Source organism: Erinaceus europaeus, chromosome 10 (genome assembly GCF_950295315.1).
Source record: "Erinaceus europaeus chromosome 10, mEriEur2.1, whole genome shotgun sequence".
NCBI lineage: Eukaryota > Metazoa > Chordata > Mammalia > Eulipotyphla > Erinaceidae > Erinaceus > Erinaceus europaeus.
Window position 1 is genome coordinate 67,290,392 of NC_080171.1, and position 26,030 is coordinate 67,316,421.

Here is a 26,030-nt window from a genome sequence, read left to right on the forward strand (position 1 = left end):
TAAAGAACAGGGAAGCTTCCAGTGGAAGAGAGGAGATATGGAACTCTGGTGGTGAGAATTATATGGAATTGTTTCCCCTTTTATACCACAATCTTGTCAATCACTATTAAATCACTAAATAAAATAAAATAGAAAAAAAAGAGCAGAAAAAGAAAACAAAAATGAAAACTTGGTTTGGTGTACTACACCAGAGCAAAGCATTCTGTGATAGGAGATTAAGGAGAAGACTAGGGGGTGGAAGAGGGTAGAGATGGGCTTTGGGGTCCTGGTGCATGATGGTGGAAAAGGACCAAAGTTGAGGGTAAGAATGTTTTGCAGACCCTTGTCATGGGGAAATGAGAAACTGCACCCATATATTCTATAAACAACCCCACAATAAAATGAGTTTTAAAATAATAGAACAGTACAGTAACCATGGTAAGGAAAATAATAGTACAGTACAGTAACCATGGTAAGGAAAAAATAAGTTCAGACTTAAGACTTATATAGAAACTATAATTTGTGATCCAGAGGAATAGCTCATCCAGTAGGGTGACTGCCTTGCCATGTGTGTAGCACAGGTTCGAGTTCCAGCACCATATGGTTATGGTATGACACCTGGAACAACTCTGGTGCTGTTCTACCTCTCTCTTCCTCTCTTTATCTTTCTCTGTTTCTGTGTGTGTGTGTGTGTGTGTGTGTGTGTGTGTGTGTGTGTGTGTTTCTCTCTCGATTTTCTGTCTATCTGAATAAAAAATAGGTTCAGGAGTGGTGCAATCACACATGTGTGAGACCCTCAGTTCATCAAAAATAAATAAGTAAAGATTATAATTTGTAACTGCAAAGGTAGCTCTATGTGTGACAGCACAGGACTTCAATGTGTGAAATTCCAATCCCTATCCCTGGCACCACATTAACTGGAGCTGTGCTCTGATTCTCTTTCTGAAAATAAATAAATCTTGGGGTAGGCAGTGGCACACCTGGTTAAAAGCACACATTATAGTGCACAAGGACCCAGGTTCAAGACCCTGGTTCCCACTTGCAGGGTGAAAGCTTCACGAGTGGTGAAACAACATCTGCTGTCTCTATCTCTCTTCCACACTATTTCTCCCCCTTCCCTCTCAATCTCTGTCTCTATTCAATAATAGATAAACAACAATATTTTAAAGAAAGAAAACTCCAAAAAATGATAACTGACAGGACTTTGATGGACATGCTAACATGCAGAGAAGACAGACAGCAAGGATGATATCCATGCTTCTGCCTTGATCATGAGCTTCCATCGACTGAAAAAGAGAAGACTAAGGAAGGAGCAGGTGTGGAGTAAAGACAGGACAATCAGAAATGGAGAATGGGAAGTTTGTAATAAACTTCTGCTAAAATTCTTTTTTATTGAATATTTTCTTTACACTACTGAAGGAAGATATTTTAAAATAAGACATAGCTTAGTAGAAAAAATATGAACCACTAAATATACTCTGAGTAACTACAAAGGTCAGAAATAAGTGATAATAAGGTGCCCTTTGTCCTAGGACTTAGACAAGACATTTGAATGTCCTTGCCCAGAGGAGTGTGATGAGTTCAGGAGGTCAAGGGAAGCTTCTCATGCAGCTGAAGGAAAGATTTTGAAATAACATTTAGAATCACCTCAGTTACATAGTTTTCAATGGTAAAGAAAATTAAACTTTCTGCATTAAAATATACATAACAAGAATTCTCACAGAAATAAAAAAAATCAGTTGCGTGAAATGTTCTAAATAGATCTGGCAGTGGAGAAACATTTTCTCAGTAGCACTCCAGCATCCTTATAGCATCTTTATACTAGAGTCATCAGCACAATCATTAGTATCTTAATTTAGCTGTGGTGAATTTGTGTGCAAAATAGATGGAGTGCATTTTTTAAGGGATTTTGCTGGACAGTCTGGCTGCTACAGAGTGTTGAAAGATAACCTGAGGCACTTCTTGTCCAATGTTGTGCAAGTTCCTAACGAGAAAGGGATGGTTTTATTGCCAGACAAATATGTACTAGAGGCTAATAAGCCAGCTAGAGCTATTATCAGAGCAAATGAGCCACCTAAGTGACAGCATGACTGAAGTGTAGGCTGCATTCTCTTCAGTCATTGCCTGCAAACATGAATCCATACGCAGCAAACCCCTTCATCAGTCTTCTTAAGGAAACCATCATGGAATTTAAACATTTCAAACCTCAGCAACCAGGTAATGGTGCACCCACAGAGTGCACATGTTACCAGGTGCAAAGATGCAGGTTCAAGTCCTCAGTCCCCACCTACAGGTGGGAAACTTCATGATCATGAAGCCATGCTCCAATTATCTCTCTTTCTCTAGCTCCCTGTCTCTCTTAATTTCTGTCTCTAAAAAAAAAAAAATGGAAAAATGGCCACCAGGAGCAGATGATTCATTGTGCAGGCACCAAGCCCCAGGTGGCAATTAAAAAATAATTAATTAATTTAAGAAAACATTTCAAGCCTCTGAATTGGCTTTTTTTTTGTCCAGACTAAGAGAGTATATGAAATTGCATCAAAATAAAACCCACAGAAACATCATAAATTTCACAAAGGGAAAATGAAATGGGCAGTAATTCTGCATTGGTTGCCGTTCCCCAATAGTATAACCCCCAAATCCTGACAGCTTCATGAATTTCACTTCATATCTTCTTTTTTTTTTCTGCTTCCAGGGTTATTTATGGGGCTCGGTGCCTACACTATGAATTCACTGATCCTGGTGGCCATCTTATTTTTTCCCATTGCTGTTGATGCTGCTGTTGTTGGATAAGACAGAGAGAAATTGAGAGAAGAGGAGAAGAAAGAGGGGGGAGAAAAAGATAGACACCTGCAGACCTGCTGCATCACCTGCAGGTGGAAAGCCAGTGGCTCAAGCTGGGATCCTTGTGCATTGAACTTTATGTGCTTAACCCGGTGTGCTACTGCCTGGCCGCCATCATCTCTTCATTGAGATATATAGCTAAGGCATGTAGAAAAAAACAAAAGAAAAAAAAAACTCTTCCAATATAACTTTTTTTTTTTCTCCAGGGTTACTGCTGCTCTAGGTGCCTGCACCATGAATCCCCTGCTCCTGGAGGCCATTTTTTCCCCTTTTGTTGCCCTTGTTGTCCTTTTATGGTTGTTGTGGTTATTATTATTGATGATATTAATGTTGTTGAGGTTGGATAGGACAGAGAGAAATGGAGAGAGGAGGGGAAGACAGAGAGGGGGAGAAAAAGATAGCCACCTGCAGACCTGCTTCACCGCCAGTGAAGCAACCCCCTCTGCAGGTGGGGAGCTGAGGCTCAAACCCGGATTCTTCTGCCGGTACTTGAGCTTTGCGCCACATGCACTTAGCCCACTGTGTTACTGCCAGACCCCCAACCAATATAACTTCTTTAAAGAGTGTATGAACTTTTAGAAAAGATAAGGATCCATACTCCCAGAGAGATAGAGAGTGGGAAGGCTATCAGGGGAGGGGGTGGGATGTGGAGATCGGGTTATGGGAATTGTGCGGAATTGTACCCCTCTTATTCTATGGTTTTGTTAATGTCTCCTTTCTTAAATAAATAAAAAAATAAAAAAATAAAACCTTAATTAGTTAATTCTACAAACATATATTGATGTCCTACCACTAATGAGGACATCACTCCAAGAGAACAGAAATGAGAAGGGTTACCTCTCCAGTTAGTTTAGAAAATATCCAGCCACTACTAAACTTATAAAACAATCCCTCTAATGCTTTCCTTTTTTTTCCCCCTCTGAATCTTTTCCTATTTCCCATTTCTCTTCTTTCAGCATCTAATCTCACACTCACCCCTCAGAAAAATCCTTGACAACATTCAATAATGAATTTAAATTACCTATTTAAAATAACTGAAATAGGACAATATGAAATACTCTTTATAGTAATAAAAGCTATAAATCTAAACAAAAAGGAATAAATAAATATTGATTTACACTACTGTATAAATATACATTACTGAAATCTTCAAACAAGAATGATTGATATCAATCTATAGATTCAGTGAAATCCCAATGACATTTTTTTAAGGAAGCTGCACAAATTATCCAAAAATTTGTGTGAACCACAAAACACTATAGTCAAAGTACTCCTGAAAAAAAATGAAAGGATGATGCTCCCCAAATTCAGTCTACACAGGGCAGAGGGTAGATGGCATAATTGTTATGCAGACTGTTATGCCTGAGGCTACAAGGTCCCAGGTTCAATGCCCTGCACCACCATAAGCCAGAACTGAGCAGTGCTCTGGTTAAAAATAATAATAATAATTAAATCTATACAATAAAACAGCATGTGGTCCAGGAGGTGGCGCAGCAGCTAAGGCACTAGATTCTCAAGCATGAGGTCCTGAGTTCAATCCCCGGAAGCACATGTACCAGAGTGATGTCTGGTTCTTTTTCTCTCTCTCTCTCTCCTATCTTTCTCATTAATAAACAAATAAAATCTAAAAAAATAAAAATAAAAAATAAAACAGTAGCAGTAGTCTGACAATACAAACCAAAAACTAACCTACACACACACAGACAGCTGAGTTATGATAAAGGGATCAAAATTATTCAGTGGGGAAGAGAAGTCCTCTTCAGCAAATATCACTAGGTGAACTGGACAGCCACATGTACAAAAAATGAAAATAAACCAGGGCCTGATGGTGGCAGCATTGGCAGACTGTCTGCACATGCTAAAATGCGCAAGGGCCCAGTTTCAAGCTCTCAGCCCCCGCCTGCAGAAGAGAAACTTCACAAGTGGTCAAGCAGTGCTGCAGATGTGTCTCCTCTCTTCCTCTCTTCCTCCCCCTTCTCTCACAATTAGTCTCTGTCCCTACCCAGCATTAATAAATAAAATACAAATATAAAAAGTTGATATAGATCACCACTTAACACCATACACCAAATTAAATCAAAATGAATCAAAGACCTGGATACTAGACCTGAAACTATAAGCTATATAGAAGAAAACATTGGTGAAACATTTCAGGGATTAGCATCAGAGATTTATTTGGAGACTAATAAAGTAAATAAGATTAAATAAGTAGGAGTATGTTACACTAAAAGCTTCTACATACTAAAAGAAAATGACACAAAGATATATAACTGACAACCTAGTGACTGGGAGATTTCTGTACATCCTACATCTGACAAAGGATTGATAAAGCATCTATAAATAAATCATACAGTCCTACCACTAAATGGATGCATCTCTAGTGAAAGTGTTACTTTAGTGAAGTCACTTAATCATTTGGGACATCATTTTTCTTTATTATAAAGTGGAGACAAGGATATCTGTATTGTTTCCTCCAGATAATTTTCTCAAGAAAAAAAAAAAAGTTAGTTATTTAAATATGTTCCCTGATACCTCCAGGACTGAGAAGTATTGAGGTTAATCTCCATTTTAATGGACAAAAATTACTACCTTTCCAGACATCTTTATCCTTCTTCTACTCAGTTTTCTCATAAAACTGATCATGTGCAGGTACTTAGTAGAAGGCTAAAAGAAGGGTTGTATAATAGACCCCTTTGTGGGGCCCTATAGGAACTTGCCCTCAATGTGGATCAACAATGGTAGGGAATGATCTCCAAAGGGAAGTTCTCCAAAGAGAGGTTGGATAACATACTCTACCACCTGAGGAAGATGGGTCCCAAAATTAGTACAGCCTGGAATGTTCCTAGTCATGACCACAGAATGCGAGCTCAGATCTACAGGGATGCAGAGGTTGCATAGGTTCCTGTGCTGAATATAGGGCCCATATAAATCGATGAGGTTTACAGTTAACAATATTTAAATACTTTCACCATATTTGGGAGCTACTCTCTTCCCTGATCCAGCTTTCTAGTTCTTTTTCAAACTGTAACACCATCTCTCCAGACAATAACTTGGGTCCACGTGCATATCAGATGTAAGGTACAGGCAAAATCTAGTAAAGTCATGGGCCCCTTGGAATATACCCAAAATAAACTTACTAGCTTTTTCCAAAGTGGAGACCCCAAATCTTCATCTGCAATATTCTTGCCTTTAGGTTTATGATTAGTCAACAATTTGTTCTGCTTTATATCTTAAGTCTTTTTCAGCCACCAGGTTTCAGATGCTACCATGATGTCAACCTGACTTCCCTGGGCAGACAACCTCACCAATGTGTCCTGGAGCCCCACCTCCCCAGAGCTCTGCCCCACTAGGGAAAGAGAGAGACAGACTGGGAGTATGGATCAAACTGTGAGCACTCATGTTCAGCAGGGAAACTATTATAGAATCCAGACCTTTCATCTTCTGCACCCCACAATGATTCTGGATCCATACTCCCAGAGGGATAAAGAATAGGGAAGCTACAAAGGGAGAGGATGGGATATAGAATTCTGGTGGTGGGAATTATGTGGAATTCTACCCCTCTTATCCTATGGTCTTGTCACTATTTCCATTTTATAAATAAAAAGTATATAAATTATTAAATATATATAAAGAAGGGTTGTATCTTCTACTTCCATCAATGTTGGTCACCAGAGATACACTTTAAATGCACAGCAAACATAGTTTTGTCCAGAAATATACATATTTAATTCTTTATAGAATAAGATAATAAGAAAATTTTTGGCTGGGGTAGATAGCATAATGGTTATACAAAGAGACTCTCATGCCTGAGGCTCCAGAAGTCTCAGGTTCAATTCCCTGCCCCACCGTAAGCCAGAGCTGAGCAGTGCTCTGGTAGGAAAATAAAAATAAATAAATAAATAAATTTTTTTTAAAAGAAAATTATTTTATTTAAATATTTCTTTATTTGGATAGAGAGAAAATAAGATAGAAGGGGAAGGAAGAGAGACACCTGCAGCACTGCTTCACTGTTCATGAAGCTTGCTCAGGCAGGATTGTAGGCTTGAACCCAGATTCTTATGCATGTTAACATATGCACTCAACTTGGTGTACCATCAACTGGCCCCCATTAAAAATTTCTATCATATTTTGAAATTAATTCAGTTGAATTTGGTTATAATTACTAAACTCCCAAAATATTAAATTAATTTTGGAAAATTTAAAACTACAATACAAGATGGGTTGTTGTTGGGGTTTTTTTCTTTCTTTTCTCGCCCTCTTTTTTTCTCTTTGCCAAGCAGGAAAGAATATCAAATCTGAAAAACTAAAAGACTTTCAAAAACAAAACAAAAATTGCACATCCTATTTTCTGTGAAATAGTCCAAATGAGAGGATCAAGTTGCTATTACTCTCATTTAAACAGCACAGCAACAGCTAAAATGAATGAGTCACAAGTTTGTTTTTGTATCACTTATCTCTGCTTTCCCTCTTCGGGAACAATTTGAAAGTAGAAATAATGTCAGTGATGGTTTCATCTCATGTTCTGTGAAATTAGAGCAGAAAATTACCCACCTCTAGAAGATTAGATGTAAAACTGTCTAAATTATTTAAACAAACCGTAACACCTATACTTCTACTGACTTTTGGATGATTCTCTTTTATATGAGTTACTTCCTATAGTGGGTACTCAGCTCTAATTTTTCACTGCCCTTCATTTCAAAGACTTTTTTTTTCACTCTGAAGTTTTGTTTCTACATCACAGAGTTGACAAAGCCCTAGCTGATTTATTGACTAACAGAATGGGAGGGTTATATCAAATACGTTTTCAGTGGTTTTACATAGCCAAGAGAATTAGTACCACCCAGTCATATAATCATAGGATTAAATTTATCAATTCTTTTATTTACTAAGAATAATGCTAATATCTAAATATAGAAATTAAAATGAATAGTTTCTGCATTAGAAGGTTGTGGTAACTCGGTATAGACAACTAGTGCACAAAAATACAAAACTCTCATATACATATACACACACAGAGGAAGAGAGAGAGAAAGAGAGCAGAGACAAAGAATATAAACACAAAGTACTGCTGCAGTATTGCAGGAGTATACATAAAGGACTCCTAATTCAGATTGAAAGAAAATTAATAAACCTTGATGGAGATTATAGATGAGCTAAATTTCAAATAGGGGCAATTTTGCTTCCCAAGTGGTATTTGGCAAATGTCTGGAGAATTTTGTATTTGTTGTTGTTGTCACAGCTGTGGGCTTACTTCTGGCATCTAGTGGGTAGGGGAAAGGCAGGTTGCTAAGCATCCTGCAGTACACAGTAAATTCCTACAACAAAGAATTATGTCACCTAAAACCCAACAGTGCCAAAGTTAAAAGACCTTGTTATAAAGAATTGCAATGTGATTTACATAGATTTAATCAAGAAAAAGGGTCACATATCTGAAAGGTTCATGGGTATATTCATTCATGAGCAAGTAAGCAGGGAGGATCTAGTAAGTATTATATAATACTCTAGGCATAAAATATAAAGTTCATGTTTTCATAAAGTATATATCTCACTGAAAGGAGACAAACTATTAATGAATAAGCAAATATGTCATATTTCAAATTGTGAAAGTTCTGAGCAAAATTAAGTAAAGCAAGCAAGTAATAAATTCATGATAGAGAACAAGGACTTGCTGGATATAAGGTGGCCATAGAGTGGGTTTTCTACTATTGACAGGGTAGTCAGAGAAGTAATTAACATAATTCCTTCTAGCTCCATCTAAGATGGGTCAGAGAATGTGGGTTTATTATTCTTAATAGTTTCACAGTATTCCATTGTGTATATATACCACAACTTTCTCAGCCATTCATCTGTTATTGGGAACCTAAGTTGCTTCCAGGTTTTGGCTATTACAAATTGTGCTGTTATGAACATAGATGTACACATATCTCTCTGGCTAGGTATTATGGAATCTTTAGAATACATCCCTAGGAGAGGAATTACTGTGTCATATGGAAGGCCCATATCAAGGCTTCCAAGGGTTTTTCACTGCTCTCCACAGAGTTTGGACCAATTTACATTCCCACCAGCAGTGCAATAGGGTTCATTTGTTCCCACAACCTCTCCAGCATTTGTTGCTCCTGTCATATTTGATGTATGACATTCTCACAGTTGCCTTTATTTGCATTTCTCTGATGATCAGTGACATGGAGCAATTTTTCATATGTTTTTTGGTCTTTTGGATCTCTTCTATTAGGAACAACATATTGTACCCCTTTGTGGGCCCCTATAGGACCTTGTGTCCTATAAGGATCAACAATGGTAGGGACAGCCCCATTCTCCGAAGGGAGGTTAGGCCAACATACTCTACCACTTGAGAGAGATGGGTCCTGAATTTAGTGCAGCCTAGAATGTCCCTAGCTATGGCCACAAAATGCAAGCTAAAACCTACAGGGATGCAGAGGATACACAGGCTCCTGAAACAAATGTGGGCCCCAGATCAAATAGATGGGTTTTACAGTGAACTATATTTATATTCTATTCCCATATTGGGGAGTTACTCTCTTCCCTGATCTAGCTTTCTAGCCCTATACCCAACTCTTGATACCATATTCCCAGACAATACCTTGGTCCACCTGCATGTTAACTCTTGGGCTCAGGCAAAAATTATTAAAGTCATTAGCCCCTTAAAATATACCTAAAATAGATCTATTAGCTTTTTCCAAAATGGAGACCCCAAATCTCACCTGCTACATTTTTGCCTTTAGGTTCCTGATTATTTGACAATTTGTTTTGCTTTATATCTTAATGCTTTTTCAGACACCAAGTTGCAAATGCTACCATGACACCAACTTCACTTCCCTGGGCAGACAACCTGACCAATATGTCCTGGAACCCCAACTCTCCAGAGAGAGAGTTTTCCCTACCCCACTAGGGGAAGAGAATGATAGGCACCTACAGACCTGTGTCATTGCTTGTGAAGCATCCTCCTTGCAGGTGGGGAGCGGGGACTTAAACCCTGATCCTTGAGCAGGATAATATGTGTGTCTTAACCAAGTACTCCACCAAATGGACCCACTGGTAAGCATTTTTTTATATACAGACTGAAAGAAGAGAGAGAGAGAGAGAGAGAGAGAGATGCTTCAGTACTGCTTCAATACTTGTGAAGCTTCCCCTCTGCAGGTGGGATCTGGAGACTTGAACTTGATATCTGTACATGGTAACATGTGCACTCTTTTGCCACTGACCTTACATGGGTATAATTTCAAATACAAAACTAGTGTGTACAAATCACCACATCCTCCCTCAGTGATCTTTGCTTCCCTATCCATAATCAGCATGGTTTTTACAGAATCTGAGAAGCAGTTCAGTTAACTTTTTTTTTTACAAGTTCATATTCTGTAGTCATCTGTATTACACATATGAGAGAAACCATGTGGTAGCTGTCCTTCATTTATATGTATTTCAATTATCATAGCCACCTCACTCCATCCCTTCTGTCCCAAAGGATACAATATCATCTTTTTTGATTGTATAGTGGACATTGGTGTCTCAGGCATGAAAGGCTTTTTGCACAACCACTATGCTATTTCCTATTGTGGGCTTTTTTTTTTTTTTTAAGATATGGGCGGAGATGGGGAGAGGGAAAGAGAGAGAGAGAGAGAGAGAGAGAGAGGACAACAAGCAGACAAGAAGTAGAAAAGACGATAGCATGAAAGCTTCCTTCAGTGTCGTGGGGGGCTGAGCTCAAACCTGGGTCACAAGCATGCCAAAGCAGTACAGTACAGTATTCAAATGAGCTATTTCACCAGCCTTAGGGATTTTTGAAAGGGATTGCACTGATTCTATAAATTACTTCAGTTAGAATGGCCATCTTAACAATATTCACTCTTGCAATCTATTTAACAGGAGATATCCTTTTTTTTTCTTTCGCATCTCTGCTTCTTTTAACTGTGCCATGCAGTTTTAATTGCAGGGTAACTACAATTAGGACATAATTAGAAAGTATTATATAACCAACACTTTGACTGGGATATTCTATTTGAGAATGATTTGCATAGAAATTGATATGACAAATTATCTAATAGATAACTTGAAGGATCTAAAGTCAATTTTGTTTGTTTCATTGTCCATGTGCTGGGCAGGTGATGCATGATCCCAAAAGATTACTCAGAAAGACTTAAGTTATGTGTTTGACTGAGACCATGAAGGTGTTTCCACTGAATGTGCACCCCTATAGGAGGGGGAGCAAACAATAGAGCAGGGTCAGGACCTGTTTATAGAAAGTTTTATAATACATCATGAATTCCAGTTTGCAAAAGAGTTGAGTCAGCAGGAAGCTGAAAAAGCAGTAGGATGTGGGTAAACATCTTTAACATACAGGAAGCAGTAATGGATTTTCCAAACATTAAAAATCTAAACTCAGCATCTCGATGATCACTGCCCCAGTAAATTACCAATTCTCCTTTAACATAATTAGGAATCAACTTAATCCAGTTGTCTTTATGTCATAAATGCCTTTTCTTCTGACCCCCATCTATGTTTGAGGAGCTTGTGGAAAACTTTACCAAGTGCAGGGTCCTCCAGATACTGCTAGATATTGAGTGTGCATCAAATCGGAAAACATCAGATCTACCTGAAATGTGCTACTATATTTATTAACCCAATGATTACAAAATACACTTGGACAAACTTACCTTATACCTAATTTATAAGTTCCCAACTTTATCTATGAGTAAGGAAACCCACTCTGGCATGCTCAATAAACAAGATACATTGGGGACCCTGAAAAAGAGAGAAACTGACATAAATCTCTTAAATAGTACAGGTAGAATCTGATGACAAATTATTGTCTGAGTTTTCTAGTCTTAAGAGAAAACTGAAATCTGAAGTTAATTGTAAAATCTTCCAGCAAAACAAACTGAAAAAAGTAGGTAGCTAATTACTATTTTTACTCTACCTATTCAAATAATCAGGATAAATCTAATGGGATAAAAACCTATTTTATGATTAGAAATAATCTTACTTTGATTATCAATGCTCAAAAGAGAAGTGACTATGTAAAGAAATCTTGTGTTTCAAGAGAAGAGTATGGCACAGCCTTGTGAGTTATCAGTTGTAGTCTTGTTCACTGTTTTTGAACTACTTTAACCCCTTTGTAAACTGTATGATATTGCTGTCTAGTAAGTTATACTAGATCCTGTCATCTTTCTCAGACTGTCATCCCTTACCAAATTTATTTATTTCTTTAGTTTCCTCAATATCTAACTACAAACTTCCAAGTTTTTCTAATTCTCCCCTACATACATGATGTGATGTAGCTGAGAACCTCAACCACGGTACACAGCTTTCTTCTGGGATCCTATATTATGTTGCACTGGACTTTTCCCCTGTTGGGTCTGAAGAAGTCTTATGAAATGAAGTCAGAAAACTTGATGAAAACTTCAAAGGACATCTAGAATTAACAAAACAATCTTGAGGAAAAGAAACAGGAATGGAGGCATCACATTCCCAGACCTCAAACTTTATTATAAAACCATCATAATGAAAACAGCATGGTACTGGAACAAAAACAGGCACACAGACCAGGAGAACAGAATTGAAAGCCTGGAAATAAACCCCCAAACCTATGGACATCTAATCTTTGATAAGGGGGCCCAAAGTATTAAATGGAGGAAGGAGGCTCTCTTCAATAAATGGTGCTAGGAAAACTGGGTTAAAACATGCAGAAGAATGAAACTGAACTACTTTATCTCATCAGAAACAAAAAATCAACTCCAAATGGATGAAAGACCTGGATGTTAGACCAGAAGCTATCAAATACTTAGAGGAAAACATTGGTGGAACACTTTCCCACCTAAACCTCAAGGACATCTTTGATTAAACAAACCCAATTGCAAGAAAACTAAAGCAGAAACAAACCAATGGGACTACATCAAATTGAAAAACTTCTGCACAGTCAAAGAAACTATCACACAAACAAAGAGACCCCTCAAAGAATGGGAGATCTTCACATTCCATACATCAAATGAGAAACTAATCACCAAAATATACAAAGACCTCAGCAAATTTAACAACAAAAAAGCAAATGACTCCATTCAAAAATGGGCAGAGGATATGAAAAAAACATTCATTACAGAGGAGATCCAGAAGGCTAACAAACATATGAAAAATTGCTCCAGGTGGCTGATTGTCAGAGAAATGCAAATTAAGACAACACTGAGATACCTCCTCACTCCTGTAAGAATGGCATACATCAAAAAGGACAGCAGCAACAAATGCTGGAGAGGCTGTGGGGACAGAGGAACCCTTTTACATTGCTGGTGGCAATGTAAATTGGTCCAGCCTCTGTGGAGAGCAGTCTGGAAAACTCTCACAAGGCTAGACATGGACTTTCCATATGACCCAGTAATTCCTCTCCTGGGGATATACCCCAAGGACTCCATAACACCCAACCAAAAAGATATGTGTACACCAATGTTCATAGCAGTACAATTCATAATAGCTAAAACCTGGAAGCAACCCAGGTGCCCAACAACAGATGAATGGCTGAGAAAGCTGTGGTATATATACACAATGGAATAATATGCAGTTTTTAAGAACAATGAACCCACCTTCTCTGATCCATCTTGGATGGAGCTAGAAGGAGTTAGGTTAAGTGAGCTAAGTCAGAAAGATAAAGACGAGTATGGGATGATCCCACTCATAAACAGAAGTTGAGAAAGAAGAACAGAAAGGGAAATTCAAAGCAGGAGCTGATTGAATTTGGAGTAAGGCACCAAATTAAAAACCCTGGGTTGAGGGTGAGGGTGGATTTTCAGCTTCATGGGGTGGGGGGTGAGGTTGAGGGTGGGGGAGAGGTGGTGGGACACAGTCTTATGGTGGTGGGAATGGTATTTATGTACACTCCTATCAATTTGTAGTTTATAAATCACTATTTAATTAATATGAGAGGGGAAAAACTGATTGAATGTCTCAAACTTTTTAAAGCACAGACTCAGTCTTTTTAATACATAGACTGAGTCTTTGATATGTTGACTCTCTTAAAAGCTTAGTCCAGGGAGAAAACAAGCAACTGGTGACATAGCTATATGCAAATAATGTCTAGGGACATAAAATATGGTGAAGGTGTATATGATACAGCAAAACCTAACAAAGGGATTTGTCAAAGTTAACCCAATTGCCAAACAATGTGATTATTGCAATAACTATCTATTGTCTTCTTAAACCCTAAGACAACAGGAACCTCCCACTTCCTCTATAGAGCCTATGTTTCTCCCAATCCTGGAACTCTGAGGTGGAGCTCACTTCCCTGCATGCTTCTCTCAAGTCATGCCAAATGATATTGCATCCGCTGATTCCAACCTAATCAGTACAACAAGTACCATCTCAGCATGCTTCACCTCAGACTGTGTACAGAGACATCAGACATGGATTGCCAACCCTTCACCCTCATCACTCCAGTGAGTCCTTTCCTTTTATGGTATTCTCTAATTCCATTCCAAGAGGCTCACTTCCTAACAAAGCCCCAAAACCTAGGTCAGGTCCTGTAAGATAGAGTATATGTTCACATGTATCCATAAATTAGGGCAAAATATATACCTGAAAGCAAAAATACCCAATAGTCTGTAGTGAGTTACTATCAAGTTCATAATGAAATAGTGTCCACTTGGACTTAGATACCCTTCTCACCTACTTCCTATTACAATTCTCTCACTCACTCCAAAGCTAACCTTAGCAAAACAAGGACTGCAAAAGCTGAATAAGGGCTAGAGACTGGCATACTTTAACAATGACTCTTTAGTCACTATCAGTCCATTAGGGCCACCAGCTGGGGCCCGAATCGGGGAGTCCTGAGACTCCCAAACAGACTTGATGGGCCTAGACCTCAAATAAATCCCTCTCTCCATTGTTACTGGTCATCTTTATCAGGAACAACAAAATAGACCCCTTTGTGGGCACCCCTAGGACCCTGCCCTCAACCTGGATCAACAATGGTAGAGAATGTTCCATCCTCTGAAGGGAGGATGGACAACATACTCTATGCTACACCTGAGGAAGATGGGTCGATACTGGGGCAGCATGGAATGTTCCTACTCATGACCAAAGAATGTGAGCTCATATCTTGAGGGATGTAGAGGTCACACAGGCTCCTAAGCTAATTATGGGCCCCAGATCACATTAAATTGATGGGGTCTACAGCCAACAATATTCATTCCCCTTTCCCATATTTAGGAGCTACTCTCTTCCCTGATCCAGCTTTCTGATCCTTTTCCCAGCCATGACACCATCTCCCCAGACAATGATTAGGATTCACCTGCATATCAGATTTCAGGCTCAGGCAAAATAAAAATAAAAATAAAAATACTAGTATAGCTATAGGCCCTTTGAAATATAACTAAAATATGCCTACTAGCTATCTACAAAATGAAGAACCCCCCCAATACTTCATCTGCACTATCCCAGCCTTTATGTCCATTATTATGTTCAACAATTTGTTTGGCTTTGTACATTAACTCTCTTTTCAGCCACCAAGTTCCAGATGCTAGCAGAATGAGACCAGACTTCCCTGGACAGACAACCCCACCAATGTGTCCTGGAGCTCCACTTCCTCAGAGCCCTTCCCCAGTAGGGAAAGAAAGAGACAGGCTGGGAGTTTGGATCAACCTGTCAATGCCCATGTTCAGCGGGGAAGCAATTACAGAAGCCAGACCTTCCACCTTTTGTATCCCACAGTGACCTTGGGTCCATACTCCCAAAGGGTTAAAAAGTAGGAAAGCTATCAGTGGAGGGGTTGGTATATGGAGGTCTGGTGGTGGGAATTGTGTGAAGCTGTACCCCTCATATCCTATGATTTTGTCATTGTTTCCTTTTTATAAATAAAAAATTTTTTTAAAAAACTTCAAAAGAGTACATCACTCCAGCAGGTCACATAGTGTCCCAGCTGTGTAAGACTCTCAGGTTCACCATATTTCCCTTGTGGGTTCAGAAGGGAAATGTTCCCTTAACCATGTAGGTTTTTATTCCATAGCTAGCAGAGAAAACAAATTAACATTGAATAGACTAGCATAAGAAAAGTAATAAATTCACTTGAAGACTGTATACGACTATAAACTATAGAATAAATGGAACAGATAAAGGGTTTTGTGGTTGAACTAATAAAATCAGCAGAGTAATTGGAGTCATGAAGGAGACATAAAAAAATTCACATTCCAGGGGGTCGAGCTGTAGCGCAGCAGGTTAAGCACATGTGGCACAGAGATCTGGGCCAGGTAGTTCTAGAAGGTGGTAATGATCTCCTCTCTATAGGCCAGACTCTCTCTAAGCAGAATCTTCACTTCAGAGGCAATTTGCATTCTGCCTTCAGAGCCCCTCTCATGACATCAGTGCTTTTGCCAAGAATATACTGAGGGAAGAGAGAGAGATACTTTTTTCTTCCCTACAAGCAGAATCTTCCATGCTGTGCTCTGGAAAACAAATATGACTGTGACCCAAAATATTCAGACTTTAAGGTAGGAAATCCATCAGATTGTCACTGTCAACCTTTTTCTACCACATAAAGGCAGCTCACACCCAGTGTCTAGGTATCTTCTCAACTGGCTGTCCCCAGATTTTGAAACTAGATGTATCATCTGCTCTGACCACTAACATTTTTGTCTTCATTTTTATTTCCTAAGAATCTCCCATTATTAAATGCCTGACTGCTCATGCCATTCAGTTACTCTCCTCTGCTGCGAAATTTCAACACATGGCTCAACCAGTTCTTTAGTCACAAAAGTCTGTGAGAACAAACTACATAGGCTAGCTTTCCTAAACTGGTTTCCCTGGAGCAAAATAGAAGGCTAACCAAATTTTCTTTAGCATGTTCCTCAGCTACCCAAACTTTAGAGTTTTCTTTCTGCATCTAGGTACTTGACCTCCCTTTCCTTAGCACATTTATTTCAAAGGACATAAAACCACAAATTCTCTTTCTTTATTTTTGATATGTAAACATTTTTAAAATCTCTTTCCAGTTTTCCAATCTAGGATGTCTTTCTCAAAGACCTGTAAGTCATTGTTTTTAAATGTAATCATAAAGGAGAAAACCCCACATCTCCAAATTCCTGTGAGAGAGTGGAAGCTCACTTTGGCAATCACCTCACAAGTTATAAAATTATTTTCTTTTGGGAACATGCTAAGATGTTCATTTTGTCTTTTAGTAAATTCATTTAGCAAATACAGGTGATCTAGCATCTCCTACCCCAGCAAAATGGAGCTCAGATATAACTGATCTCCAAAGACTATTAGAATCACCTTGAATAAATTTTTCTTTGTTTGAGTAGGGAAGAAGCATATATATATCAACTCCTAAAATAAATTATTGTTTCCATGGTAGGAACTCTGAATTCTGTGTGGAAGATGGTCTTGAAAAAAGACATTAATGGGGGCCAGGCTGTGGCATAGTGGGCTAAGTGCACGTGGTACGAAGCTCAAGGACTGTCGTAAGGATCCTGGTTCGAGCCCTCGGCTTCCCACCTGCAGGGGGGTCACTTCACAGGCGGTGAAACAGGTCTGTGGGTGTCTATCTTTCTCTCCCCCTCTCTGTCTTCCCCTCCTCTCTCCATTTCTCTCTGTCCTATCCAACAACAATGACAACAACAACAGTAATAATAACAACAACAATAAACAACAAGGGCAACAAAAGGGGAAAAAATAGCCTCCAGGAGCAGTGGATTCGTAGTGCAGGCACCAAGCCCCAGCAATAACCCTGGAGGCAAAAAAAAAAAAAAAAAGAAAGAAAAGAAAAGAAAGAAAGAAAAAAAACATTAACATACATAAAGAAAGAATAAGGGTGTGCTTCCCCCTACCCCATCCTACACACACACACACACACACACACACACAAGAATTGATCTGTTGTCTCATTTTGGTGAAGAAGGCCTTAAATGTACATATCTTTGTGTTACTGTACCTTTTGTTTCTTTCTTTTCTGGCAGAGACAAAGAGAACCAGGGAAAAGAAAGAGAAACATCTACAGCACTACTCTACTGCTCGTGACTCTTCCCTCTGCAGGTGATGACCACAGGCTTGACATTGGGTCCTACTGCATGGTGACGTGTGCTCCACCACACAACCCCTTACTGTGCCTTTTTTTTTTTTTTGGTAATTTTTCTACTAGAACTTCACTTTCTTCTTCCCAAAAGTCTGTACTTTAGCAAAGCTATTTAGAGATGACTTAAAAATTATTAAAATAACAGTGTAAAATATGGATGGAAACTGACCTGCATAATTGCTATGATAAATCTCACTCTAAGTACATTTTGAGTATTAAATTATTAATTAACAATAATAGCCTGTTCTGATAGAAAGACCAGAAAGACCAAACAGCCTGTTTCTGGTAGAAAGTAAGAATATTGACCTGATTGCAAAGGTAGATTTGAAAGTTATTATGATTTCACAGCTCCAGGTGCTCAACAGCAGTTCCCTTGCTCCCTGAAATAATAGAGCAACAATGAGAACATCACAAAGGAGGACATCTGAACCGTTGTCCCAGTGGGACATTCAGTTGCAACCAGCCTCATTTAGCTGGCAGATTAGAACTTTCTCCACTGTAGTAGGAGAAAGTTCACTGCTGTGATGTCTTCCCACCTTCCCTCTGCCTCTCTATATGAAAAAGTCAGTGTGGGATGGGGAAGCCTCAAAATGGGGGAAAAATTCTTTTAATGTACTCTCTCTTTTAAATCTGCAGAAGTAATCTTCTAGAGTCTATACTTCTCAATTTTTTGTTTGTTTTTCTCTAATTTTTTTCCCTTTTATTGTCACAGAGCCTCCATACCTGCACCATTCCTCTGCTCTCAGGGAACACAACTTTTTTAATAGTGAGATACAGAAAGATGAGAGGGGCACAAAGAAGAGATACCACAGCACCGCTCCATTGCTAGTGAAGTTTACCCATGCAAGTGCTCCCATATGATGGCCAGTGGTTTGAACTGAGTCCTTGTACTAGGCAAAATGTGTACTTTGCCAGGTGAGACATGTCCCAGGTCCTCTTCACTTTCTTCTTAATAAACATTCTCTTTACTAGTCACTATCTGGTGACTAGTAAAAAAATTCTATTTTTTTCAAAATTCTATTTAATCATTACCACTGTGTTGTCTCTGAGTCCATTCTAGGACTAACATAAAAATCCTACTCACCAGAGAGACCCCTCCAACAATGACAAGCCTGTATAGATAATTTATATGTTAACAAAGAAATGACATATAAAATAAGGAGGGAAGTACAGATTGTGTCCAAGACCACATGATGAGTTATTTAGAATTTCTTAGTCTCTCATATTGGAGGTAGACATGTTATTAACATATTTGGTTTTGCTGTTGTCCACATCAGTCTGTTGCAGGGGGAAACTGGTTAGGTCCATGGGAAAGTCTCTGGACTACTAGTTTACTCCTAGGAAGGCCGTTAATGGCACTTTTTGAAAGGAATTACAAGAGATTGCATAGTAAGGTATATAAAATATACACTTTTGGGGACCAGGCAGTGGCACACATGATAGAGCATATATATACCATGTGCAAAGACTTGGGTTCAAGCCCCTGGTCTCCACCTGCTGTGTGAGGTGAAGCTTCATGAGCAATGAAGAAGGGCTGCAGGTGTTTCTCTTTCTATCTCCCCCTTACTTCTTGATTTCTCTTTATCTCTACCCAATAAATAAAATAAATAGATAAAATGCTAAAAAATAAACTCTTTGTTACAAAGAAGTCATGGAAAGGACTGTTAAAATGCCAAGAAAACTTGTGGGGGCAGACTCATGCGGGCCATGAAGACAGAGAGAAAAAGCCCACCCATGAGTCTTGTTTTCTTTTAAATCCCCATCTAGGATTTATGTCATACCTGGGGTTAGCTTCTCATTGTTCCGCTGAGATCACCAGGTATAGTTACCTTACTAAAACTCCTCCCACAGCATTCAAGGTGTTGCCAAAAGCAGTCCCACTACCATGTCTGGGTGATTCCTTTAAGTTCTTCCCCACTGGCATGGGGTGACATGTGACAACATGAGACAAAGTGTCCATGCCCCAGCTATTCAGGGCTCTAGGCCTGTTCCTAATCTGCCCCAAACAATCTGGGTCATACTTGTTTGACCCAGCCTCTGAAGATCTCAAGGAATACAGTATAATTTTTTCATAATCCAACACTTGTTAAACATTGTTCCTTGAAAATTTTGATTTGATGGTGGCTTGCACTGATCTATCAAAATAGTAAAGAAGAAAACAGACCAAATGAATTATGACAATTCATAGCAATCTGAGTAACCTTGAACTGGTCACTCTTTTAATCATGGATATTATCATGGTATAGCCAGCTAACTGTAGGTTATTTTCATGAAACTAGAATAAAAATTCCTAGACCTGAGAGATAAAGAATGAATTTTTTTTAAAAGAAAAACAGTCAGTGAGCCAGCTGCTCCTTGGTAAACAATAGCATCAGCCCCACATGTCAGGTAGTCTTAAATGAATCTTTTTAAACAATTGACTTAATTGAATGTCTTTGAACTCTCCTTCCCTAGTTACCCCATTAACACAGGCATGGTATATAGTATGTAAAAAAAAAAAATTGGGAGTTGTGGGATACCTATTTTTTCCACAGGCTGTTCGCAAATATCATTGACTATTTTTGGAGAAAGGCAAGATGTTTATAAGATGAATCTTCTCGTGTATTCCTCCTGGATATTCTGTTCAGCTTCCCTGCTGTTAGAGCTGGAGCTGTGGCAGAGCCATTGCTGTAGCACTCTTACCACAGTTAACTCCTGCTGTTGTTTGTTTTCTTGAGGGGTGAGGGCTGAGTGGCAGATGGTGAGATTCCATATACATGATCTGTTGCCTGAAAGAATTTCCCTTATATATGTTGAGTAACATGACCCTCCCATGCTCCATATCTATCTATAGCTAGTCTACCTCAGTGGGATTTCTGTAAAGATTGAAATCATTATAAAATCCAGTATACCTGGCTATTTTAAAAAACTGTTACTGCTTCTTCCTAGTTAATCTCCTTAGCCATACTTTTAGCATACTACCAAGTAATTATTTTATGGTCTTATACATATTTTTCAGGTAACAGATACTTTTTTTAAGAGATTGCACCTGATGTGCAACTCTTCTTTTGTCTTTTCATTCAAATGAAAGAGATAGATAGAAATATTCTAGATAGATAGAAACATTATAGATAGAAATTCTCTGAAGTGGGAGTCCCGCGGTAGCGCAGCGGGTTAAGCGCACGTGGCGCAAAGCGCAAGGACCGGCATAAGGATCCCGGTTCGAGCTCCCGGCTCCCCACCTGCAGGGGAGTCTCTTCACAGGCGGTGAAGCAGGTCTGCAAGTGTCTGTCTTTCTCTCCCCCCTCTGTCTTCCCCTCCTCCCTCCATTTCTCTCTGTCCTATCCAACAACGACAACAATAAAACAACAAGGGCAACAAAAGGGAATAAATAAATAAATAAAAACTTTAAAAAAAAAATTCTCTGAAAAGATTAAGTCTCCCATTGCTCAAGGCAGCAGTGTGACAGGCTGTAGGGAGAAAACAATCTGGAGCAGATGAAGAGGCCTATAAACTAGAAATGTAGAGAGCAAACAGAAGAAGCGGAATGTGAGAAGCAGGAAGTAAGACACTTTCACAACCCTCCAAGAGCTTTCTCTCAGATGAGAAGCTTTCATAAGGCCCAGTTCTGCTTCTGCAGCTGAGGCTACTCTACTCAAAGCAGCATCTGCAGGCAGCCTCTCTGGAAACTGCTCTCTCTGACCTCATTCTCTCCTAAGCCATGTATTATTTCAGATTAATAACCTACAACCCTACTTTATAAGACATATTCAATAAATGCGGTCTTTGGGGGAGATGTATCATTTTCTAAAATTAACTCTCTCCCTTTATTAATCCTTGTTCTCTCATATTGGGAAATGAGAACAGTAAGTGCCCTTTTCATTGGTTTCATTCATCTGTTAAATATCTAGGGGCCAGTACTTCAATCAATACATGTAATCTTTCTGAATTAAATTGCCCTCTGTTAGGAAGCCAGAGAAAACGTCTTCAGATGATGAAACACTTTGTGTTTATCTCTGCTTCCTTTGTTCAATTGTTTTGAAACAGACACACATTTTTGCCTAATGTAAATGTCACCTATGAATGTTTGTAATCAACCTGGGGCAGCCTTATGTAAAAGAATGGCAAGAGAGGGGAGAGTATTTGCTACTAAAAATAGAACTGTGGTTTTGAAATCATTTTAGAAATTGTTTTTGGTAAATTGAATCATTAATTGTGGGAGAGGCACACACAGCCTGTTTAAATAACACTTGAGATGATTGATGTGATAATGGACTAGCCTGTCTCCTCAAAATTCAGATCATTATTATTTTCCTAGAGAAAGAGGGGCAGGCACTCTTTTTTTCTCACTTTATTGGGGCATTATTGGTTTACAGTACAGTTGTTGACACATCTGTACAACCTCTTACCTCCCCATGATAGGTGTCTGCAAGACACCTTCACCTCCAACCCAGTTCCTTTTCCATGGTCATGCACAAGGACCCCAGCATCCCTTTCTATCCTATGCAAGAGGAATATTCTTAGTAAATATGGGCAATGAAACTCTAATCCAACAAAAATGGCACTTGATTTCCCCCACACAGGGAGAGATAGAAACAGAATTTTGGTTCTTAATTGATTAGGCATATTATAATACCTGCATGGGGAGGGGAACTGAATATTGTTAGACTATCATGTGAAAAACTGAGAAATGTTACACATATACAAACTACTGTATTTTACTGTCAACTGTAAACCACTAATACCCTCCAAAAAGGGGGGGAAAGAAGTTGAATGTTTATTAATTACATTCAACGTTGTATAAATACGTTGGCAGTTTTTAAATTTTTATTAGTCACAATATTAATTTATAAAGTTATATGATAATAGAGGTATAATTCCACACCTTTTCTACCACCAGAGTTCTGTTTCCCCATTCCCTCCATTGGAAACTGCATTACTTCTCCCAAGGTCACAGATATCCCAAGGTTGACTATTATTTCTATAACTATCTATCTATATTTATATATATTTGAACTTTGGTCATTTTTACAAGGGAGCTAAATGTCTTTTTTTTTTTCAGACTGTCTTAGCTGAGTACTAAAAGCTCTCTTTCCAGGGCAAATATGAATTGATCACCCCACCCTGGCATTGTACCTTCTTCTGCCCTTCCTAATTGTTTTCATATTTATGCTGAACTACTATAATTTTAGTGTTTATCCAATATTCTACCCATAACTTTGCTATCTTGTAAGCATCTTTGTTAAATTAACCATGTATGGTCAAATTATCTGTGAGCACCAAAGGATAGGCCTCCCCAAGATATTCAAAACATATTGACTTGCTAGTTATTTAAAGTGAGATTAATCAAGGCCTGCATGACTCATGGGAAACATTTACACGTCTGCTTCTTAATTATATAAAAGAATTAAAACTGAAATTCTTATTGAGAATTAGGGATATTATTGGATATGTATTTCTATCTATATGACAAGGAAAACACCAAATTACAGAGAACCTGGACTTCATCACATGGATTATTAATTCTATTAAGTTTTACACTCTGATGGGGGCACAGAACTTTGGTGGAGGGTGTGGTGTGGAACTATACACTGTAATTTTACATTCTATAAACTTATTATTAATCACAAAAAATGAAAAAAAGTGTTATGCTCTCAAGGACTGGCAAAATACTGTGCTGAGGTTTCTTTCCTTTTTCTTTCTTTCTTTTTTTTTTGACAATATACATTCTTTGTTTAAATTGTGATAGCCAATCAAAGGATGAAGATGATGGCAGAAGATAAATTTTAATCTTTTGGTTTAAATGACTATAGGCATAGTTCAGAGATGTATTGTTTCTAATTGTTTTCGAGACCTACCTGATAATAGTAGAAGTTCAACATGTTCTGCTCTGCCACGGGAATCTTGTCATGTTCTTTCTCCTGGACTATAGATCTGCCTGCCTTTGTACTGTTTCTCAGGATGACCTATTTCTTGCAATAGTCTTTGCTCTCTGACAATTGAATTATTCTCCTGGCCACCACATTTCATTTCTGATAATATTTTAGGGATGATTGATTTTCAACTACAATCTAAGAGCCAGAGAATATCTCACTGGGTGGATGCATACCTCGCCATGTGCTGTACAGCCCGGGTTCAGGTCCTGGAACCACATGGAAGTGCTATGGTACAAGAGGAGACTCCAGTACTGTGATGTCTCTCTCTCTGAATAAAAAATATCTGAATATTTTTTGAATAGCCCCTTTCTAAACCTCTACCATATGTTCTCATTAATCTAATGACAAAAGCAACCTCAATTACAACAACAACAACAAAAGTCAGTCTCTGAATTGGGAATGGCAATAAAATCATCTGTTTTCTGTTGGGGCAAGAATTTTAAACATGGTGGATATTTAAGCTATCTAGAAGTCATGATGTGACATGATCTTAAACCTTAAGAATTTTTTAATATTTCACCTTTTTTTTTCCACCACTTTCATTATGAAAAGGCTGTATTCCCACACCTATAGATAACCACTAGAGTGTGGTCCAGGAGGTGGTGCAGTAATAGTTTTGGCTTTGGACTCTCAAGCATGAGGTCCTGAGTTTGATCCCTGGCAGCACATGTGCCAGAGTGATGTCTGGTTCTTTCTCTTTCCTCCTATCTTCCTCATTAATAAATAAATAAAAACTTTAAAATAAAAAGATATAACCACTAGAGTTCTCCCACAGTATTTGAAATAGGTTGGCATATTTTTTTTTTCACATTTGTATATTCTTTCTGCCTCTCTGACTTGATATTTCTACCTGGAAAATTTTTTTGAAAAATGGGGGGAAATTTACCCCTTAAGTGCTCATCTTTTTAATATTCTCTAGAGTACACATAAAGCCCAAGTGGTGCATACTGCAGCACTATAATTCTCTCAACAAAAAGCCCCTGGGTATGTGAATTGCAAGCTGAATTTGCTACATTTTTCATAGAATACCATTTTTACTTGAAAGAACAGCTGACAGGCAAACGATGGTATTCAGACATGAATATTTGGCAAATAGTTTCTTGATAAAGAACAAAGTGAACCTGTCACTTCAAGAAAAATAACTAATAATATTTGTGGACACTGATAAAATTTGAACTTTTGAGTGAAAATAAGAGTTTTGAAGGCGTATGTTTACTGCATTGAACTTGACAGCTTTCCAATACTTGAAGATGTTTTGATCCAAAGGTGGTGAGTTTAACAAATGTAATTTTTATATCCTATAATAATATGTGTGAACATTTGGCAGACCTGCATAATTCAGTGTTAACCTCAAACTAAAGTAATCAGTTATTCCAACAACAAAATATGACGAAAACGAGGAACAGAAAAGGGGGCAGACTGGACAGGGCATGTTCATGAAATGCCCCACATATACTTCTCCGATTCAAAGGCTTAGAAATTCTATACAATCTTAGGCTGGCAAAATAACCCACCTGGAAAATTACCTGTTTTATCATGTGCATGACTCAGGTATGATTCAAATCCCTATAGTTAGTGAAGAGGGGGGAAGTTTCACTACTGTGGTGTCTTTCCCTCTTTTTCTGTCTCCCTCTTTCTATCTGAAAATTAGTGACAACACAGCAAAAGAAAGAGGAATAGGAGAAATCAGAGGAGGAGGAGAATGGAAGAAGAAAAGAAAAATGAAAGAAATCATTTACAATCTCTTAAAGGTCTCCTTCAGAAAAAAGAGGAAAAAGCATCAGTTCCATGGGCAACACAAGGCACACAAGGTTCTGTAGTTTACCAATTTATGTGTGCATGGACACTCACTTTTTCCAGCATAATCCGCCCTACCTTCTTCTACCCTTCCTAATTGTTTTCATATTTGTGAAGAGCTGGCACCTAGCTTACTCAAATGCTTCCAAAACATGAAAACAGGAGAATTTTTCCAAGCAATCTAGAAGTCTGGTGTCACTGTAATCTCCAAAGCAAGAAAGGGCGCTTCAAATAAAACTGTAGACCAATATCCCTGATGATTATCGATGCAGAAATCATTAACAAAATCTAGGCAAATCAAATTCAATAACATATAAAGAAAATAAACCACTCTCTTTTGCCCTGACCACAACCATGTAAGTCTCTCTTCCCGTATTAGTCTCTTTCCCACAACTAACATGTGACCAGTTTTCAGTCCTGTTTCTTCC

At 38.4% G+C, this 26,030-nt stretch overlaps 1 pseudogene; it reads left to right on the top strand.

The window, feature by feature from the left end:
- The first annotated feature begins 2,111 nt into the window (after positions 1-2,111).
- LOC103120773 (uncharacterized protein C1orf50-like) overlaps positions 2,112-26,030 on the top strand; it is a 125,761-nt pseudogene continuing 101,842 nt past the window's right edge.